The sequence below is a fragment of the Nannospalax galili genome, unplaced genomic scaffold (assembly GCF_000622305.1).
Source record: "Nannospalax galili isolate Female #2095 unplaced genomic scaffold, S.galili_v1.0 scaffold4, whole genome shotgun sequence".
NCBI lineage: Eukaryota > Metazoa > Chordata > Mammalia > Rodentia > Spalacidae > Nannospalax > Nannospalax galili.
Window position 1 is genome coordinate 135,930 of NW_008350321.1, and position 21,391 is coordinate 157,320.

The 21,391-nt window shown below is 42.5% G+C and overlaps 1 pseudogene; it reads left to right on the forward strand.

Annotated features, from left to right (window-relative positions):
* The first annotated feature begins 11,237 nt into the window (after positions 1 to 11,237).
* LOC103745509 overlaps positions 11,238 to 21,391 on the forward strand; it is a 39,893-nt pseudogene continuing 29,739 nt past the window's right edge.

A 21,391-nucleotide genomic window follows, 5' to 3' on the forward strand; every position in this document is an offset into this window, starting at 1 on the left:
CTTGGATTAAGTCAATAAAACTGAATTATATAGCCGGGCATGGTGGCACATGCCTTTAATACCAGCACTCAGGAAGCTGAGGCAGGCAGATCTTTGTGAGTTCAAGACCAGCCTGGTCAACATAGTGAGCTCCAGCGGGGCTACAGGGAAAACCTGTCTCAAAAAGACCAAACAAACAAACAAACAAATAAATAAATAAATAAATAAATAAAAGAAAAAAAAAAAAAAAAAAAAAAAAAAAAACCCAAACAAAACAAACAAAAAAACAGAATTATATGACACCTTATTTAATGAACAAAAGGTAAAATTTGTCAATGTCCTGGCCCTGTTTCTTTTAGTCCAGGCTAACTCATGTATAAGCTGGTTTGTACTCATCTAACTTTTCAACACTACAGGAAGTCAAGAAAGTTAAAAATATGGGGCATCAGGCCTAGGGAGATAGGTGGTAAAGGGCTTGATTTCAAAGCATGAAGACCTGAGTTCAGATCCCTAGTACCCAGTGGCAGATGCTTTTAACCCCAGAGTTGGGGGTTAAGACAGGTGAATCTCAGAGGCTTTCTGGTCAGTCAGTACAGCTGGAACAGCAAACTCCAGGTTCACTGGAGAGACCCTGTTTCATAAAATAAGGTGGAAGGAAATAGAGGAGGAAGGTATCTGATACTGATTTCTGACCTCCATATGCACATGCACATGTAAGTGCACATCTGTGGGAATGACTTTTCTGGGAATGCCTCCTATATTACTGTCAAACCAAATTTAATCCAATGGTTTGAGATAATTTGAACCCTGTTTATGCAATCTGTCTTCCTACTGTGTTATTAGAAAAGTTATAAGAAACTTCATCTTATTAAGGAAGAATTTTCTTTTCCTGACCTCTATTGACACAGAACAGCATACAAAACTATGAACAGTTGTTACCAGTCTTTTTGACACAGGTTCTCCCTGTAGCCCCAGCTGTCCTGGAACTCACTATGTAGACCAGGCTGGCCTTGAACTCTCAGAGATCTGTCTGCCTCTGCCTTCCGATTGCTGGTACTGAAGGCGTGCACCACCATAACCGGCTGTCTTGTAATAAATGTTTAAATGTTAAGGTAAGCATATAGCTTTTATCTTAAACTATGTTCCTTATTTCTCCTTCATTGCCCTGCCTTGCTCCTGACCCATAATAGCCTACATGTGTGTTGTGAAAATATCACCTCTGAAATCAATGATTTTAGAAACCTGTTGAAAGCAATAAATTATGCACAGTACGCATTGCAAAACATGTAGCATTAGACTGATAACATCTTGTCACACAAAATTTTCTTCCCTTTTTCCTCTTGGGAGGCTCCACATGCACTCCTTCCCAATGCCCCAAGGCTCACAGACTAACGTAAGACATTTTTAGTTTGGGTATTGCATGGTCCTTTATGGTAGGGAGTGAGAGGATGAATTACAAAGAAACCACACAGCGTCCAGTGGCCCGTGGTCTCACCCCAGGTCTGTAAATGCCCCATCTCGCTTCCACACTTGCAGGACTCACCCGCCATTTTCCCTGGTGGCTGCACACACTTCCTTTTTCATGTTCCAGTCTCATTGCCATGCTAACTCTGTGGGTGGCTAGGCTTCACCCTTCTTACCAGGGCTCCCTACACTCACCCATAGCTCATGCTTTTTGGAGGAATAAGTGATTTCTGGGCTACACTCCATACCTTTCCTCCAGCTCTTAAAATCTTTCTGCCAATCTTTCACAAGGGTCCCTGAGCCTTCGAGTGGGTGACAGATGCAGGGCGGGATAGCCATTTCTTGGGCCTCTCCAACATTCGTCTTCAAGACATGGCTGCTGATCTATCGAAATGGAAGGAAGTAGACACATCTAAACAAACATGAATGTAAATACAAATGCCTAGACAATAACCCAGTAAGTATACTATATTCATTAAACAGTATACTTGCAAAGGCTTCCCTGCTGGGGCTTTTAGCCTTTCTTGACACAGTGAGTTGGCCTGGTCTACAGTGCTAGATGTGTGATCCACCCCTAGGAGTGGGCCTTATTTAATTAGAAATTTGTCGGTTGTACATATGTTAATGGAGCCATTATTTCATTTGCAGTCATTGCTTGGCATGCCCATAGTGTGCAGCACACAGGGTCCATTGTTAAGTAGAATCATAGGGGATTCTTCCCCAACCATCTGCATAGCATCTTCTGACACTGTGAAAGCCATCCATCCAGTGGCATGAGTTTTTGGCTTAGTCTCAGCTCCATCTCTTCTTCTCCTGCACTTACAACATGCAGCATCTTCAGCAACATGGCCTTACCAACCTTTCTAGTGTACAACCAATATTAGTGGCAATAGCCTTGGTGAATTTGAAGACCTCTAGGATCTCTTTCTAACCAACAGCTTATGGGGGCAACCCAGCCCTGGTACTGTAGTTTTTCTTAACATTTGTATAGTTTGGGAGTCTCTGTTTTTATCTTACTCAACAATAAAACTCCCAAGAATCTTACAGCTATAGCTGACCTTTGCTTCTTCAGGTATCTTTCAAATGGGTTTCATATTTGTAAAACACTCAAAGGTTAGCATCATATATTAAATCAATCATAGACAAGGTCTAACACAGCATGGAAAGGTTTTAGTCATTCATATTAGTTGCTTTCTCCATAGATCTCTGTTAGGTAACATAGCATGAGTAAGAGGCATTAATTTGGCTAGTTCTTTACTATCTTTAGTTATCACTTTGGAGTCATTCTGCATTCTGGGGATCTTACATGGAGTCTCTTGGTATTCTTTTATCCTTGTACACTTACAGGAGTTGACTCCAGTTGTCTGACCCTGCACCAGGCTAAGGAGGCAGGGGTTTCTCTTGTCCCTGCTGTACCTGTTGGTTCCCTGAGTCAGTCTGCATGCTGACTGTAGCCATATCCGTTGTCTCTCCATTGACCATATCTTGCTGCTGGGGGAGGCCCTGGTAGGAAAAACTGCCTCCACCACTAGCATAGCCTTTCTCAGGAGAGAAATACACCTTATTTAAGCTTTGGGGATCCTTAACCACCCCTGGGACAGTTTTTGTCCTTTGAATGCCATTTGTAAACTGTTCTTCCAGTTTTAAAGCCTTCCAGAAATTCCTTAGTACTGAATTTGGTTTTCCATCAATTTTTTTCTTTGGGAATTTGGGTTTGACATAAATCTTGCCACATTTGTCTTTGAGTAACCCAAATGGACCATTTCTTCTGTCTGGTCTCGTTTATGTCTCTTGTAGGGTGTTCTGTTATTCTACAGACATGTTTTACATGCTGGTCAGAATCACTTAGATCTGCTAAAGCCTCTCTCATTGTACAAAGATCCTGTCCTATTAAAGGGCTTAGCAAAACTATTTAAAGTTCTATACCATTCTTGGGGACCCAGCTGAATTAAGCTTTCCTTTATATCTCTGGTGAACACAGCCTTATCTGTCCAGTAAACTGGGCATCATGTATTGCTTTTTTTTTGTCTTTTTGAGACAGGGTCTCTCTGTAGCCCCAGCTGACCTGAACTCACTATGTAGACCAGGCTGGCCTTGAACTCACAAAGATCCACCTGCCTCTGCCTCCCAAGTGCTGGGACTAAAGGCGTGTGCCACCATGCCTGGCAATTTTGCTTTTCTTATACCTAGTTCTCTCAGTAATACCTCTCCCTCCATTACAGTCCTCCATCCTCTGTTAATTATGGCAGTTTCCATTGGTGATGACCGTGTATCTTTAATACCTTGCACTAGCCATCCAATTAATGACTGCTTCCCCCTGCACTGGCCTAGGTTGAACAGCCTATGTTGCAAGGATGGATGGGTTGTTATATAATTCAGCTATGAAGCTTCTAAAGGACTTAGATTGATGTTATTTTCTCCCACGTCCCATACCCTCACAAGACACGTGGCAAACGGCTCTTTGATTGCTTGCTTGTAAGTTTTTCCTAGTTTTAACAGCTTCAGTGTGGAGTATTTCATAGTTACAGTACTGTTAGCTTTTTCCTCTTTTTGTATCAAAGGTTGAATCTGAAGAGCAGCTTTAGCTACTTTTATTTTTAGGTTGCTTCTTTTTTCACTACTATCTGTCTTTTTTCCTGAGTCCTTGGACCCCTGGTGTCCTAACCTTGCACAAGTTAAAAAAATCCTGTTTTTTTTCTCTCTCAAGCTCTGTGGCTGAAACGGAATCTGCCAGTACCTTCCTAGGCTCTTCAGCTTCCTCTGCCTTGGTCAAATCTTTTATTATGCAAAGTGGCCACACACCCCTCTTTGGGTTCTCCCCTTGTGTCCAAGGCCTGTAAAAGTTTTTCTAGCCTTTCTACAACTTTTAAAGAATCTTCACATATCATCAACTGGGCTAGTTTCCCACATTTACAGTATAGCTGTGGCCCATGCTTCTGTGTGGCCTGGGCATCTTTTTAGTTACATATTTTATAATCCATTGTATAACCCATGTGACTATTGCTAACCCCATTAAGTATATGGGGTTTCGTTGCCTGATCTCCCCTGGGTTGCCACCAGCTTCTCCAGGATGGGTCACATTATGCTACATGGCTCATTATGGCACCCATCTCTGCCCTTCTGGATTTGGGAATCTGAACCCAGCTCCCTTTTGATCAGCTCACCAGACACTGTTGGAACCCAGCCATTTTCCCAGACCCACATCCCCAAGTTCTTCCTGGACTTCTGAGGTTTGTTTATCCAGCAGGACTATGCCAATTGTTGCACTAAATTTTCTTCCTTTTTCCCTTCTTTGGAGGGTCTACGAGTGCTCCCCCCAAGGCCCCAAGGCTCATAGATTACCATAAGACATTTTTAGTTTGGGTATTACATGGTCCTTTATGGTAGGGAGTGAGGGGATGACTTACAAAGAAGTTGCATAGCGCCCAGTGGCCTGCGGTTTCACCCCAGGTCTATAAATGCACCATCTCATTTCCACGCTTGCAGGACATCCCCGCCATTTGCCCCAGCAGTGGTACACACTTCCTTTTTCTTGTTCCAATCTCACCACCAAGCTAACTCTGCTGGTGGCTAGGCTCCACCCTTCCTTCCCAGGGTGCCCTGTACTCTCCCATATCTCATGCTTTTCAGAGGAATAAGTGCTTTCTGGGCTACACATCTGTTCATCATTTGTATGCTGTTCTGTGTCAATAGAGGTCAGAAAAAGAAAATTCTTCCTTGATAAGATGAAGTTCCTTGTAACTTTTCTATATCACATGGGATGTACTGTTTAAATAAATAAAGATAGTATAACTTTGTTCCCAGAAAAATCAGAAAGGAACAGCTCTGAGAACAGAATTTAAATAGTTCTAGGAGTTAAATCTATCCTGAACCAGGCACCAACGCATTGTGGCATCAGCCACACACATCCACATTCATGTACATAAACCACACATATAGAAGGAAGTAAATAAATAAAATTATATCATCTAAATTGCCAAATTATCACTGAGTTTTACAAATGCTTCCAATTATTTGTAATGTATATTATCAAGACTACATGCTTCCTTATCTTTATGGTATTTAAAAATTTCTCTCATGTGTACTGTTGAAATTACTCAGTGAATAAAATGTGTTTGCTGCGTATTCTGACCACCCGATTTTAATACCAGGGCAACACATGGTGAAAATAAAGAATTGAATTCCAAGAAGTTGTCCTCTGACCTTCACAAAGGTTCCATGTCTTGCATGAATGCATGTGTACACACAACACACACAGATACACATACACACACACTAATTTTTAAAATTTTACACATGTAATTGACCTATTTTGAATCTCCTTATAAGTGATGGTACAACTAAGTGGTGGTGCATGCCTTTAATCACAGCACTTAGGAGGCAGAGTGCATTAGTCAGGGTTCTCCAAAGAAACAGAACTGGTAGGATGAATATATATGTATAGAGATTTATCAGTTTAGCTCACAGGATAGAATCTGAGTAGTCCAACAATGGCTGCACCACACTGGAGAGGCTGAGAATCCGTAGTCGCTCAATCCACGAGGCTGGATGTCTCAGCAGTCCCAATCTGGTGCTGAAGGTCTGATGAATTCCAAAAGATCAGCTAGTCTCAGTCTATAGCAGCAAGACGATCTCACCAGCAAGAGAGAAGGCAAGCAGCAAGAAGCCAGGCATTCTCTTCTGCCATGGCCTTTTATACGGGCTACCATCAGAAGGTAACACCCACATTTAGGGTGTGTCTTCTGGCTTTAGATGATCCAATCAAGAAGATCTCTCTCATTTCAGTTAATCCCAGATCCAGTCAAGTTGACACCCAGGATTAGCCATCACACAGAGGCAGGTGGATCTCTGTGTATTTGAGGCTAGCCTGGTCTACACAGAGAGTTCTAAGCCAACTGTGGCTACAGGGAGACCCTGTCTTAAAACAAAAACAAAAACAAAACAAAACAAAAGTTATGATCTTAGAACTTGAAGTAGATGATCCAGTAAGTCATTGGTATTTTGAGGCCAGTCTCCTTCATATCAGACCTCAGTGTTTCCAGCTCTCTGCTGTTTGATACTTAGTTTATCTCCAGGGCTCATGGAAAAGAGGGTGCTTTTTGAAAGTACTGTGATAGTCCCTTAGGAGATACTAACTGCAAACTTTTAATTACCAGTGGTAATTAACAAGTTTGAAGAAAGATTTTGTAAATAGTCTACTTCCCCCAAAGTCTGTACTGATCTAGTACAGGTGAAATGAGGATGTGTTCTTTGGGGAGGTGAGCTTACAGACACAAAAGGATTTATTTCCAGTCCGATATATACCTCTCAAAACACAAACACAGACACACTAACTTCTACAGTCCTCATACTCTGGCCCAAGTCCTGACAACCAGCAGGAGGAAAGTTTATTTGTCTTGCTTTAATTTCATTCTCTGTGACTGACAGAAAAGGAGGCATATCAAGACTCCAGGTAAGTGACCTTTTTGGGAAAAATGTTTCTTCAAGATTCAAAAAGGGTTTAGTGCCACTGACACATGGAAATGAAGGATGAGTTCTATAGTAGGAACTGAGCAAGTAGGCAGTAGTAGTACTTCCCATCCAACTACAGTGCAGCTCCAATGTTTTCAAATGCAATGTCCTGTAACTCACTATGACAAGAATGATTAGTGCTTAATGCAAGTGATGAGGAAGTCTAATTTTTAAAAAATGTTTATGGACTATAGTTTTCTTTTTAATTGAATTTGTTGTTAGATAATTTTGCAAATGTATATAATCCATGCAGACTGCTCTCATTCCCCACTCTCAAACACCCCTGACTAACCCTTCTCCTTCCCACAAGTCTCACTCATGTTCATGTCTATTTTTCTTTGGTGACTCAGAGATTAACCAGGATTTGTGTAATCATCAATTGGGAGGTATCCATTGAACTTTGGTGAGCTCAGCAATGTGTACAAAAGTAAAGAAACTCTCCCTCTCCCAGGTCTATCAATAGTCAATAATTCAGAAGTAAAGGGTAGTGCCTCTTGGGCCCCTCTACCTTTGTTGACTTATGGCTGACAAGGCTGGACCTGTGTGGCTCAGTGGAGGTAACTATAGTCATTGAGAGTTAACAATTGCAATAGTTTCCTTGAGAATGACATTTCATGGCCTTCAACTATAATTTTAAATACCATGTTCTGACTACTTTACTGTACAGGAATCATCCATGAAATGTTCAGGAGTTTTGGAAGTTTCCCCACTACATCTTTTTCTGTTAATGAGTGATGATGATGTAGTGTAGAATTGGGACACCTGAGTGGTGGTAGTAGGGATATGAATGTCCTGCTGACCCTGAGTGTATAAAGTGCACAGTGCAGTCAGTACCTGCATCTGTGTCTCTGCTGAGAACTTCTGTAAGTGGATGATGATGTTCACTCAGCTATTCCTACAGCAATTAGCAGAGCATTTTTACAGAGAAGGTGACTTCATGAGTTTCCAATAGCATCTTTCAGACTCATGCAAACCCTAAGTTGAATAGAAAATTAGAGATTTGAAACTAGAATCCATATATGAGGGAAAACTTGTAGCCTTTGTTTTCCTGTGCCTGCTTACCTTACCCAATATATTCATTTCCAGCTTCATCCACACAAATTTCATGACTTTATTTTTATTTGTAGCTGAATAAAATTCCATTCTGTATATGATCACATTTGCAGTATCCACATTTGAGTTGGGCAAAGGTATTTTGTGATACCTTGTCTAGTTTCATAGACTACCACATATGATAATATTTCTATTTGTAGAGAAAGTGTCTATACATCTTTTATTAATATTTTATATGCATCATTTTTTTAATGTTTTGCAAATAATCACTGGTCAGTTGATCATCTCACAGATTAAAGGCAGATCAATGTTGAATCTCAAAGTAGTAATAATTGATTTTATCTACATGATCATATTGTGCATGAGAATTTAATATATATAGAACAATGCATGAGATTCTAATGCATATTGTGCATGAGATTCTAATATATATAGAACAATGTGAGATGATAAAACCATTGCCACAACAGTGAACTTTGCTCACAACTTCAGGGAAAATGAGGTTTTTCCATTACCTTGCCTTCATTAAATTTACTTCATCGTGATGTAGGGAACTACAGTGAGAAGCTACAGTCAATAACCTCATGTTTATTACCAATAAATCATTGCTCCTAATTGATACTGCTTTATAGAATAAAGGTTTGCATAAAAAGTATTTTACCAACAATTCTATTAAATAATGTGTCATCCTTTCAAAATTCAGTGACAACTGTGAAAAGAAAGTTAAATAATTAGTTCTGAATTTTTTGCAGACTACAGTTCCCTGATGTCCTTTATATAACATGTGTTGTTAAATGTTCTATATGTTTATCACTCTTGCTGCCTCCAAGTTCCCATTTATCCCCATCTTATGGTCCTAGTTAGGAAAATCACTTATCAGTTCTGCATTCAAAGTCCTCATATTTACCACCAGAATAGACCTAAATCCTGACTCAAAGATTTTTTTAAAGACAAAAGATGGTACCAGGGTCTTCATGTCATGGATTTGTGCCTCTAAATTTACCTTAAATTTGGGTATTCAGTGCTAGGGACATCAAAATGGAGAAGAAGAAAAATTAACTCTTATTGATAGTAGGTAGAGAATATTGGATGATAGATGACAGGATTTATATAGTATGGAGAATAGGATGTGGGCTGTTCTATATTACTTTGTATTGTATTGTACAGAACTGTAGTTCAGGCTGTACCTTGTGAGTGAGTCCGTGTCATAAAACACATATTGCACCATTTGAATGCAAACACTAAAACAGTACTTTTCAACATCTTTTTTGTTGTGATTTTCTGCTTTTAAAAATAAAATTGGTTTATTCTAATTAACTTATAAATAAAAAACATCATACAGCTTGTTTTAGGAGAATATTTAAACACTTGCCCTGCCTCAAATTCTGTACATCCAAATGAGCTTCTATACAGTTATAATTGTATAGAATATAGGACTTTTGGGCCACGTGTGGTGGCACACACCTTTAATCCCAGCACTTGGGAGACAGAGGCAGGCAGATCTCTTAGTTCTGGGCCAGCCTGGTCTACAAAGCGAGTTCCAGGCCAGCTGGGGATACATGGAGACCCTGTCTCCAAAAAGAAAAGAATATAGGACTTTTGTGAATAAAAATATAATTGATAGTATATGTGTAAAACCCTTGACAAAGCTCCATTGGTTCAGAAGGATGATTATATACCTTGCTTCTGGAAGTATATAATCATCATCTGGTCTAGCACAAATGGTACCATATTCCTTTCAATAAGTTATTTACATACATCTATGTATTTAACAATAAATCAAGATTTCTAATGTAGCTCTCACTCCACATGTAGGAAGCTTCTTTTTGCATCAGATGTAGATTATTGCAGAGATCATTGGCAGGTCAAGATGCAGAGAATAATTGACTGAGATGTGCCTAGCCCCAATTGGTACAGCTAATATGCAACCCTTACACATAAGACTTAGGGAACATGAAGGAAGATAGAGGAAGGATGATTTAATAGTCAGAAGACCAGGATGCCTGCTGCTATATAGTGTCTTCCAAATGAGACAGGGAAACTGCCCTCATGAAATCTAAACAATATGATTATCTAAACAAGACCTGCATAATGACAACACTGGCTGACATGCCAATATGGATGGGGGAAATTTCACAGGGTCCCACCTTTAGATGAAGAGCTACAGGAAATAAATCGATTCTGTGAGAGGGAGAATCAAGTTTTATACAGGGAAGAGCTCCTTGATAGATTCTACAAACCCAAATGTTAAGCCCTAAAAACATGTACACTCAAGCACCACTAATATCTATGTTTATGAAACAATAATAATCAAAGAAGAGGTCACAAAATTGAGAGGAAATGGAAAACAATGCAGGAGGAGATGGATGGGGAGATGGAATGGTGGAAATAATATAAATACACTATCCATGTATCAAATTCTCAAAAAATTAAAAATTAAATTTAAGAAAAGCAAGATCACATGGACACAGGGGTATATCAATATCAAATCAGAAAATTCAGGTCTGTAAATTTATGAAACATACCAAAATATGGTATATGTGTGTCCCACACCAAGATCATATAAAAGATAGATCACTGAGTACTGAGGAATCCAATGACTTATTTTCATAATATCTGGTTCAGCATCAAAGGATTAACAGATGATAAATTCCTGATTGTTCCTGATTGTTCTCATGATCACTCTGATTGATGCAGGCCACTGTAACTGTCCATGCAGACCCAGTTTTGTGTCTTGAACCAACTTTGCACTTCAACCAGCTCTGCATTTGATCCCAGATCTGTAATTAGACTTAGCTCTGTGGGCCTAGATGGGTTCACTGCTTGTGGTTTGTAATGCATCTCATCTGGTCCCCTATAGAAACCTTTGCTTATGTCTCTGTCAAGTCTCTCACAGTCTCTCAACTCTGAAGAGTCTTTAAGCCATTTTTTGGGCCATTCTCAAGTGTAATGTGTGGTCTGATAATATTAGCAATTAAGTTTGAAATAAAAGAATCTATGATTACCCATGGTTATGACTATCAAGAGAACTCAGTATGTGATGTATTAAACCTAAGTTTCTATGTAGCTTGTGAATTCATTGTTATTTGGTAAATTTTAACACTGTAGGAGAATACAAATGTGTCCTGTCCTTTTGACATAGCATGCTATTCACATGTAGTCCATGCTCTATCTTCCCATGTGGGGTTCTCTAGCTCTGAAGACTATGATCAAACAATAGAACTGTAAGAATGACTTTCAGGGATCTGGTAATAGGATTGTTCTATTTATCTCAGACACTATTTGGAATACTGGGGAATTTCTATCTTCCACTGTATCTATGTTTATTTCACCACATCTAGATTAAAATCCACAGAATTGATTCTGAAGCACCTGGCTGTAGCCAACACCTTAGTTATCCTCTGTAAGGGAGTTCCCCAAACAGTGGAAGCATTTGGCTTGATTGATTTCCTCAGCGATCTTGGATGCAAACCAGTTTTCTATATTCAGAGTTAACAGGGGAGTGTTAATTATCTCCATCTGCTTCTTAAGTGTCTTCCAGGCCATCACCATCAGCCCCATGCACTCCAGATCATCAGTGCTTAAGATCAATACTTCCAAGTAGAGCTTAGTCCTCTGCTGGGTACTACACGTGCTGGTAAATTCAATTGTTCTTTGTACATGACTGATAAATTGAGCAATAAAACAACACTATGAAAAAGAGTTTGGATACTGTACTGCTGTTCGTCCTCATAATAAAATTAGAATACTGTATGCAGTATTGCTCTCCTTCCCTGATGTTCTGTGTCTGGGGCTCATGCTCTGGACCAGTAGCTGCAGGGTTTTTATCCTCCACAGGCACCAGCACCAGGTTCTACATATTCATAGCAGCAAAGTATCACCCAGATCCTCCCCTGAGACCAGGGCTACTAAAACCATCATTTTCCTGGTGACCACTTTTGTCTCTTTTTACATGTTGTCTTGTGGCTTTGAAGTTGTTATGACATATTTTAATTGTCCTCACTGGTTGCTGGTGAACATGGCTGCAAATCTCTGGGTGTTGGGATCCCAACTCTCAGCCCCTTTCTGGTCATAAGCCGTGACTCCGAAGCTGCTACCCTCTGCTTGGCCTGGATGAAGAATAGAAAAAAAAATCCTAATTATCTGAGGGGCATATATATGTATAATATTTCTGATTATGTTTGCTTTCTTTTTTGTTGCTTATTCTCTTCCTATGAAACTCATAAGGATGACTATGAAGCAATCTAATAATGAGATAAGTGGACATAGCATCTGTTAATAATGGACAATAAATATTCATAGCATTTACAAAGGAGATGCAATAATGACTCAATATAAATTATGTTTTGGTGACTTGTGTTGCTGAGAAGCTCATGATTTCCCTGCACTTTAATTTTTCTCTTTTTTCTTTACAGGAAAGAACTTATTATTTAATATATATTTCCAAATTTTCAGGCTACATCAATGTTCTCTTGTCAATATTTGATTTATAATCCTTAAATTTTGATCACCAATTAATTAAGAATGGATTTATGGGGACAGTATGATGGCTTAAAAGGTAAAGGCAGTTGTCACCAAGCCTAATGACCTGAATTTAATACCTGGACCCACAAGGTAGAAGGAGAGAACTGACTCCCACAAGTCAGTTCACATGTGCTCCCTTCCCCTATTAATAAACAAATAGAATTAAAAATTAGAAAAGATAAGAAACATGAAAGTAGGTGGGATTAGATGGGGAGAGGAAGGTGGTCAGCAGGAGGAAGAAAAGGATAACATGATGTTATTACTATGTTCATTTAGCAAATAATAGCAGTAGGTATGTTGCAGGTTTCCTCGTGGGTCCAGGCCATGAGGGACTGCAAGGAACAAGGGTTCTGGCTGAGGTGGGGGTGAATGGTACAGAATCAATACACAGACTCTGGGAGCCGGATGAGAGCAGGCACTAGGTGAGGTGCTGCAGACTCGTTTATTGCTGGGAAGTGCAAGCCTTATATATCTCTCCCCCTGCCCCCAGTGTCCCATAAGTTGGTGTGTGCTTCCTGATAGAGCCCCTCATCCAGGAAGGATCCCCTCATCTGGGCAGATCATAGGTTGGCTATTTTGCGGAGGTGCAGGATGCGCTCTCAAAGCGGAAGCTTTGTTCTCTTAGTGCAGCCTGTGCTTAAGCCTGGCACTTCCAGGTTAATAATACCGTGCATGAGTTCCATTTTGAAGAGCTGGACTAAAGTCCATTAAGTTTAGAGTTTTTGACAATTTCACATATGTGCACAGTGTAATAACTTTACCCCTAAGTTCGTACCCTTATACTTTGAAAACTTTCCTCATTGATTGACCATGTTGGATTTAACCTGGATGTCAGTGAGATAAATTATCAGTCAGAATGGAAGGACATGGAAGAGGGGTGAAGATGTTGAACACACATTGTATGGAATTCTCAGAGGATTAATAAAAATATTAAAACATTCTTTTTGATACATTGTCTGATTATACAGCCCTGGCTAGTCTTGACCTTTTAGTGTAGACCTAGTTGGCCTTGAACAACACAGATACCTGCCTGCCTCTGCCTCATGAATGTTGGATTTAAAGGCAGGTGCCACCAGACCTGACTACTCTTGTTAAAATTGTATGAGCAGGGCCTGGAGAACTGGCTCAGTGGTTAAAGACACTGACTGCTCTTGCAGAGGACCTGTGTTCAGTTCTCAGTACCCACATGGGCACTCACAACTACTTGTAACTCCAGTTCTAGTGGGTTTGACACTTTTCTGACCTCTGTGCACATTGCACACACAGGTGCACTTATGTACATGCAAGAAAAACATTCAAATACATAAAATAAAAGTAAATAGGTCCGGGCATTGAGGTGCATGCCATTAATCCCAGCACTCAGGAGGCAGAGACAGAAGGATCACTATGAGATCTAGGTCAGCTGGTCTATCTAGTGAGTTCCAGGACATCTGAAGCTATAAGAAGATCCTGCCTCAAAAACAACTACAATAATAATAATAATAATAACAAATTAATTAAAATAATTTAATGAGAAATATTTAATTTAACAAGTTAAATTATTGTTTCCATACTATGATTGATTTCTGTCCTCCTCAAAATTGTATTTTTGAATTATCACCCCTATTGTTACTTTATTTGGAGACTATAACAATAAACATAAAGTTTAGATGCAAACCCAGAGATGTTTTCATCAAATGTGGAAGATCTACTAGGTGTATGGACATGTAGAGAAAGCCATGTAAGGAAATGCCCAGAAAATGGCCATTTGAAACTCCAGGAGAGAGCTCAAAACAAGTATGTGATGACAGGTTTGGAACTATGCATTGGATCTTGGTAGGCTCAGAAGTGGGTACAAAAATGAAGACAATGACTTCCCTTTTCCAGAATCTGTCAGTACTCAAGAGGTCAGCAGGGAGGCCTTAGAGTCCAGTGAGTCCTTCCCCCCATGGGTGACTTAAAAAAATAAAAACACTGAATGAGAGAAAGGGATTTGTACAGGAGTGGGAGAGAAATAAGAAAGGGTGGGGAAGAGAGGATGAGAGTAATTGCAATGCATTATGTACATGTATGGCATGTGAAAGAACAGATTTAATAATAAAAATGGTTTTAAAGGGTAAGAGAAACAAAAAGGAAGTCAGATATGCTGACTCTCTTAATCCTGGAACTTCAGTCTCAGAAACCTGACCAAGATAAATTCATGGTGTACGTTCCATCCAGTCTCTTGTATTTTGGTATCCTATTCCTGATTTTAGCTATATATCATATCCATAAAACTTCACCAACAACTGTAAAAACTAAGACATGCCATTGTTTAATGTTTCTCTTTGTTAGTCAAAGACCAGGGTTTGTAAAGGAGTTAAACACAAAATCATAGCAGTAGGAGGCTGTGCTCCTACTTCAGTGATGGGAGGATAATGAGAGCGGTTACATGGTTTCATCTTGGTTGTCAAGCTGACTCCATCTGGAATTCAACTAACATAAGCCACTGGGCACACCTTTAACAGATTTTCATAAATTGTTTTAAGTGTGATGATCATCCCTAAATTTGTGTGGCAGTTTCTAAACACAGCTGGATAAAAGGTCCGAGGCAAAAGTTTTGCTTTTTTACCTGCTTGTTTACATATTGTATTTCCATTTTTCTTGGAAGTTTATATACCCTGTTTGTGTCTGCATGTGCTGTTCATGTGCCATGTTGCTGCTGTTGACACTTCTGACATTGGATCCCAGCTTCTTCAGACTTCCAGTGTTGGCTGAAAACTATTTGCTCTCCAGGAATCCTCCAGGCGTGTGTGCCAAAGTGGGACTGCTAAGGCACTCAGCCTTGAGGAATGAGCCACTTCAGTGTGAAAACAGCCATTGCTGGACTACACAGGTAATTATTAGGGTTTCAAACAGCAGCAGCTTCCCCCATCCCCAACAGGGTCCTATGGACTTTGGATTTTTCAAGCCTGAAAAAGGGAACTGACCTGATAAGCACCTTGGCCTTTGAAGTCAAGGGAAGCAGATTCTTCTAGGAGGCAGCCTGCCTTTCCTTTGATCTCTGAAGACAAGATAAGCAGATCCTTCCTGTTAACCAGAGATTTCAGGAGCTGTTTAGTATAGCACCTTTTCCCTTATCTTAGGAGGACAAAAAAAATAAAATAAATAAACACTTCCTGACCCAGATCCTGGCTGGCAGATGGAAAGGAGCCAGGTTTACAAGCCCTGCTTTTCCTGCTTCCCCCCTGCTTGATTTCTCCCAAAAAACTTCCTGCCTTCTGCACCCTGAAGCCCCTGTGTATAAGCCCCAGCTCACAATCTGTGGGCTGACATTTTCCCTTCCCTGAAGGGAACGTGTCCCCTGTGAAATAAAGCTCTATCCCGCTGAGAGTTTTATCTGTGTCTTGGTGCCTCATCCTCCTTTCACTTGTTCTCCTGCAAATTTTTCCCTATCAAATGGTGCCCAAACCTGGCTCTTCGAGGGACCTTGCACATAAAACATTCGGGCTCACTTGTCGTTATTGGCTGCTGCAAACACCACTGATTCAGCATTAAGGTACACTCCCACCCCCCCTCCCTCCCGCTCCCCCCTCCTCTCCCTCCCTCTCTCTCTCTCTTTCTCTCTTTCTCACCTTTCCCTCCCCTTCTCTCTGGCTCACCTCCATTTTCTTTTCATCTCCTTTCCAGTTGAATTCTGCCACTCCCGGACCTCACTCAAGGCCACTGGACAGCACTGGTTTCCATGACTGTTGAATTGTCCAGCACAGTCACTGTGCCTGCCCACGTCCACCTGGGAGTCAGACCTGCCTCCCCGTCGCACTCAAATCGTCTTCCCTACCTCAGCTCCCTTCCCTTCCTCGCTCCCACCATCTTTTAACTTCCCCTAACATCTCCTTTTTAACTTCCCCTAACATCTTCCTTTTTGCTCTCTCTCTCTCTTTCTCTCCCCTCCCCCCTCTGTTTACTGGCTACTCTAAGTTCCATCTAGGCCTTCTCCATTCCCATTCCATCTCGGCCTGCTGGCCCACTACTTCCTCCTTTACATGTAGTTTGGCTTCATCTACTGGCTGGTCGCACATCACATTGCAGAACCTCCCTGCTCATTTTATTCGCTGGAAAGCATACTGGCATGTGGGAGGTTCTTTTCTGCCTTTGAATACAGGACGCTGTTTTCACTGACAGGAACACGCACAACATGTTCTTGTGTTTCCCCTCCCCAGTGATTGCAGGGCACTGCCCTGGGGCTTCAGGAATTAAAGCTCAAAATTTTAACTCGAACCTATGCATCAAAAAAATGATGCTTTTCTTTTGTTGCCTGGTTCTTCTCCTAGTTTTTATATGACCTAAGCCAAACCTTTCTCTTCCTGTTCTCTCTCCTCCCTCTCTCTCTCTCTCTCTCTCTCTCTCTCTCTCTCTCTTCTCTCTCTCTCTTCCTTGTATGCTACTCCTTCCTGCCCTGATTCTTGACCCTGCCTCTGCTCCCTCAGGGCAAAAGATCCTCTTTGTTCCACTACCTGCCTGCTGAGGTCTTTTCTTTATCTCCTCAAAGTCTCAGGGTCTCATGCCTTTTGCTTGTCTTCTTAAATCCTTGAAACAACTAGGACTGTCAGGCACAATCAGGATGAAACACCTGAAATTCTTGTGCACCACTTCCTGGCCTCAGTACAAGTTAGATAATAACTCTGTTTGGCCAGACACCAGAACCTTAAGCCTCAATATTTTAAAAGATTTAGAAAACTTCTGCCATCTTAATGGCAAGCAGTCTGAACTACCCTACACCCATGCCTTTCTTGATCTCTGTGCTAATCCCCCCCCTCTGTGTCGTATGTTCTTCCTATCGGTTCTCCTCGCTAAGACAGTCTCACCAGATCCCGATCCATCAGGGGCCTCTGCCCTTCTCCCTCCTCCCTATCCCTCCAACTCTGCTTTTGATCCTTCCATAGCTGATAACCTGACCCCTATGAGAACCCAGCCCCAACCCCCTCCTGCTCCTGAGGCTGAGGCACAGCCAAGTCCTCCCTCTGCCCTCCCATCACTATACCCTCCCTTGCCTTCCAGTCTGGGGGCCAGCCTGACTCCTGCCTTCTCTGCCCCAAACTCCCTCTCCACGATCTTCCCCCTCCTTTCCTTGGCATTCTGAGTCTGGCACTCAGTCTCTTGACTCCCCTTTATTCAAGGAAATCCAAAACCTTAAACATCTCCTTACCAAATATTCCCCAGTCTCGAGTCTGACTTCTACCTCAAATACACAATTTACCCCTCTGGTATCTGCTTCTACTTCAATTCCAGACCCTGCCTCAGACACCCCTGCCCCTACATCCTCTCATGGACAGGACACCCCTCCCACCTCTCCCACTTCAGCTTCCTCCCAGGACTCCCCTTCTCCTTCTCTTCTGCTTCCTCCCAATCCCTCTCCCATGTCAAGCCATACCCATTCCCACACAAAGTCTCAGCTCCCTTCCCATGGCATCTTTCCCCTCAGGGAGGTGGCAGGCATGAGTGGGGTTGTCAAAGTCCACATGCCTTTCTCTCTTGGAGATCTACCTCAGCTTGAGCACAGAATAGGCTCTTTTTCTACTAATCCTGTTCACTTCATACAAGAATTTAAATATATTACTCTCAGCTATGATCTAACCTGGCACGATCTCTTTATGATTCTCCAGTCTACCCTCACCCCTGATGAGAGACATAGGGTCTGGACAGCAGCACAGGAATATGCTAGTGAGCTTCATTCTGCTAACCAAGCTCACCCTATTGGTATCGAGGCAGTTCCCCTTCAGGACCCTGGGTGGGATTACCAATCCCCACCAGGAGGTCAGGCAGGACCTTCCCCAGGTAGAGCAGCCAGGGACCACATGATCACTTGCCTCCTGACAGGACTTCAGAGAGCTTCACCCCGTAAGGTAGTTAACTTTGAGAAACTTAGGTTGAGTACTCGGGGCTCTACTGAAACCCCAGCTCAGTTTATGGACAGACTTACTGATGCCCTGGTCCAGTATACCAAGTATGACTCAGAGTCTGCAGAGGGACGGCTTATGCTTCACCACCACTTTATCTTACAATCAGCTCCAGATATTAGAAGGAAACTTGATGTAACATGAAAGAGTTGTAGTTTAGAGGGCACTAGACTGGCAAGAGACTCATGGATTAATAAATCCTTAAGCCAGTGGGGGGAAAGGACAGAGATCAGCAGTCCCTCCTGAGCTAGGAGTGCTGCAGCTGCCAGAGCCCAGAGACAAGGTTGCCACCCCCGGATGATGGTATCCAGCTGTTTGGAGAGATAAGCTACTGGGGCAAAAGTGGGTCCCCTCATCTGTCCAAAACCCCTAATGCCTGGCCCTTATTCTCAGTCGTGTAGAGAAGAAATGGGCATTCTAGGTTGGGGAGAGCCAGAGCCAGTGCCTTTAAGAGGGCTTCCCGGATAGTGTGGAATGCAGCTGTAACAGGCCCTAGGGGGTCAAGGGGCTCAGAGGAGCTTCCTTTAGAGGCTTCATAGAGCGACTTGGCCAAGAGGGCAAAATTAGGAATCCAGGTGTGCAGGTACCCTGCAATGCCTAGGAAAGATAGAATTTCCTCCTTGGCTGTGGGAGGCTTTAAAAACCTCAGGTAATTTGCTCTATCTATAGATAAACGGTGGGATATAGGTGTGAGAAGGAACCCCAAGTACTTGACTTGAGGGAGGGAAAGCTGTGCCTTAGCTGAAGATACCTTATATCCCTTGTCCCCCAGAAAGTTAAGGAGTTCGATTGTGTGAGCCTTGGAGACTGAGAGAGATGGGGAGCAAAGAAGTAGGTCATCTACATATTGCAGGATGGTGGAGGGGTTAAAGTCTAAGGAAGTTAAATCCTGGGCTAGAGCTTGTCCAAAGAGGTGAGGGCTATCTTGAAACCCCTGGGGCAGGACAGTCCAGGTTAGTTGGGAAGCCATCCCAGTGTCAGGGTCCTCCCAGGTGAATGCAAAGAGGTTGTGAGAGTCAGGGTGTAAGGGTATTGAGAAAAAAAGCATCTTTCATGTCTAATACAGAAAAGTGGGTGGTGGAAGAGGGGATATGAGAAAGAAGAGTATAGGGGTTGGGAATGACTGGGTGAATGGGAATAACTGCTGAATTAATAAGCCAGAGATCCTGGACCAGACGGTAAGAGCCGTCAGGCTTGAGGACCGGAAGAATGGGAGGGTTATATGGAGAGTGAGTGGGTTTAAGGAGGTTAGCTCTCATAAGCGTTTGAATTATGGGCTTATGTCCATAGCGGCATTTGAGTGCAATTGGGTATTGGGGTCTGCTAGGAAATAGGGAGGGGTCCTTCAAGAAAATGTGGATAGGAGTGTGATGAGAGGCCAGTCCCAGGGCTGAGGTGTCCCAGACCTTGGGATTTACTTCGGTAGGGGGAAGGGGCCAAGATCTGACTTGGGGAGGGGGAGGTATGGGGAATGGAGAAAGAGTGTGGAGAATGGGAGAGAAATAGAAAGGGAGAGCTTTTGCATGAGATCTCTGCCAAGTAAGGGAGTTGGGCAGGTGGGCATAACCAGGAAGGAGTGAGTTAAAGGCACCTTCCAGAATACACAGGCTAAGGGTCCTATTGATTTGGGCTTGTGAGGCGTCCCATCAACCCCCACCATGGAGATCTGTGAGGGAAAAACTTTACTGGAGTAGGAAGGGAGAACTGACCATGATGCGCCAGTGTCAAGAATAAAATGAATAATCTTACCCGCCACCATGGCTGAAACCCTGGGCTCCTCCATTGTAATAATCATAGAAGCAGTGGGAGTGAAGAAGCCAGGGTGTCATCAGTCTTCAGCCTCCAGGCCTAGAAAGTCGTTCACTGAACCCTGTAAAGGAGGCTGGGTCTGGGAGGTGAGTGGCCTTCCATGGCATTGCAAAGAAGGACAATCGACTCTCCAGCGACCTTGTTGCCCACGAGGACAGGGTCTGGGTGGTGGCCATGGGTTAGGGCATTTCCTTACCCAATGTCCAGTCACTCCGCACTTGAAGCAGTGTCCTGGTGGATGTCATTGGGCCCCATTGGTGTTCGAAGTGTTCTTGGGAGGAGCCCTTAGGACTGCAGCCATAGCTGGTACTTTTGCTTGGACAGAGTAAGCTTGTCTGCCTTCTCCTGTTCCTCTCAGTTATAAAAGACTTTAAATGTCATGTCCAACAGACCTCTCGTGGGGGTTTCAGGGCCCTTGTCTACATTTCTTGAAAACCCCTCGCTCTCCCTTGATTCCCGCCCTCCTTTCAATCCAGCTTCCCTCCTCCCTTCCAGTGAACTGAGGATTCAGGACTCAAGGCTCCAGAGGGCTATGAAAGCCTTGTATCAGACATGGGGCATGGCAATGAAGGAGCTTCAATGCTTCAATGCCTCCCATAGCTTCTCTTGGGATCACATTCTCACTTTATTGGTTAATCTCCCGAGGAGCTTCTCTAATGCTAATGTCTCCACTTGCTTCCTCTGTGTCCCCCTACAGGGCTCACTTCTTATCCCTCTCCCAGTTTATAATGTTACTCCCCAGGCCACTACTCAGTGTTGTCAGGAACTCCTAGTACATGGGCCCCTGCCTGCCCCTCCCCTTTTTCTTGACAAAAAAGAGTGTTGGACTCCACGAACATCTAAATGCCCACACTCATAAAGCCTAAATGTCACAATTAAGGAAGATACTGCTCTAACCTTGGGACTGATCTTTCTCTGTTCTTCCAAAATATACTCCTGCATCTCTCCACAGATTGAGGACACCTGCGCTCCAGTCATTCTCATTCCCAAACTAACCCTATACACACCAGGAGAGGTGTATGATGTCTTATCCACAGAGAAAGAAGGGACCAGAACAAGGAGGTCAGCCACCTTTGCAGTCATGGTAGGAGTTAGCCTGGTGGCATCAGTGGCAGCCACTGGACTCATGGCTG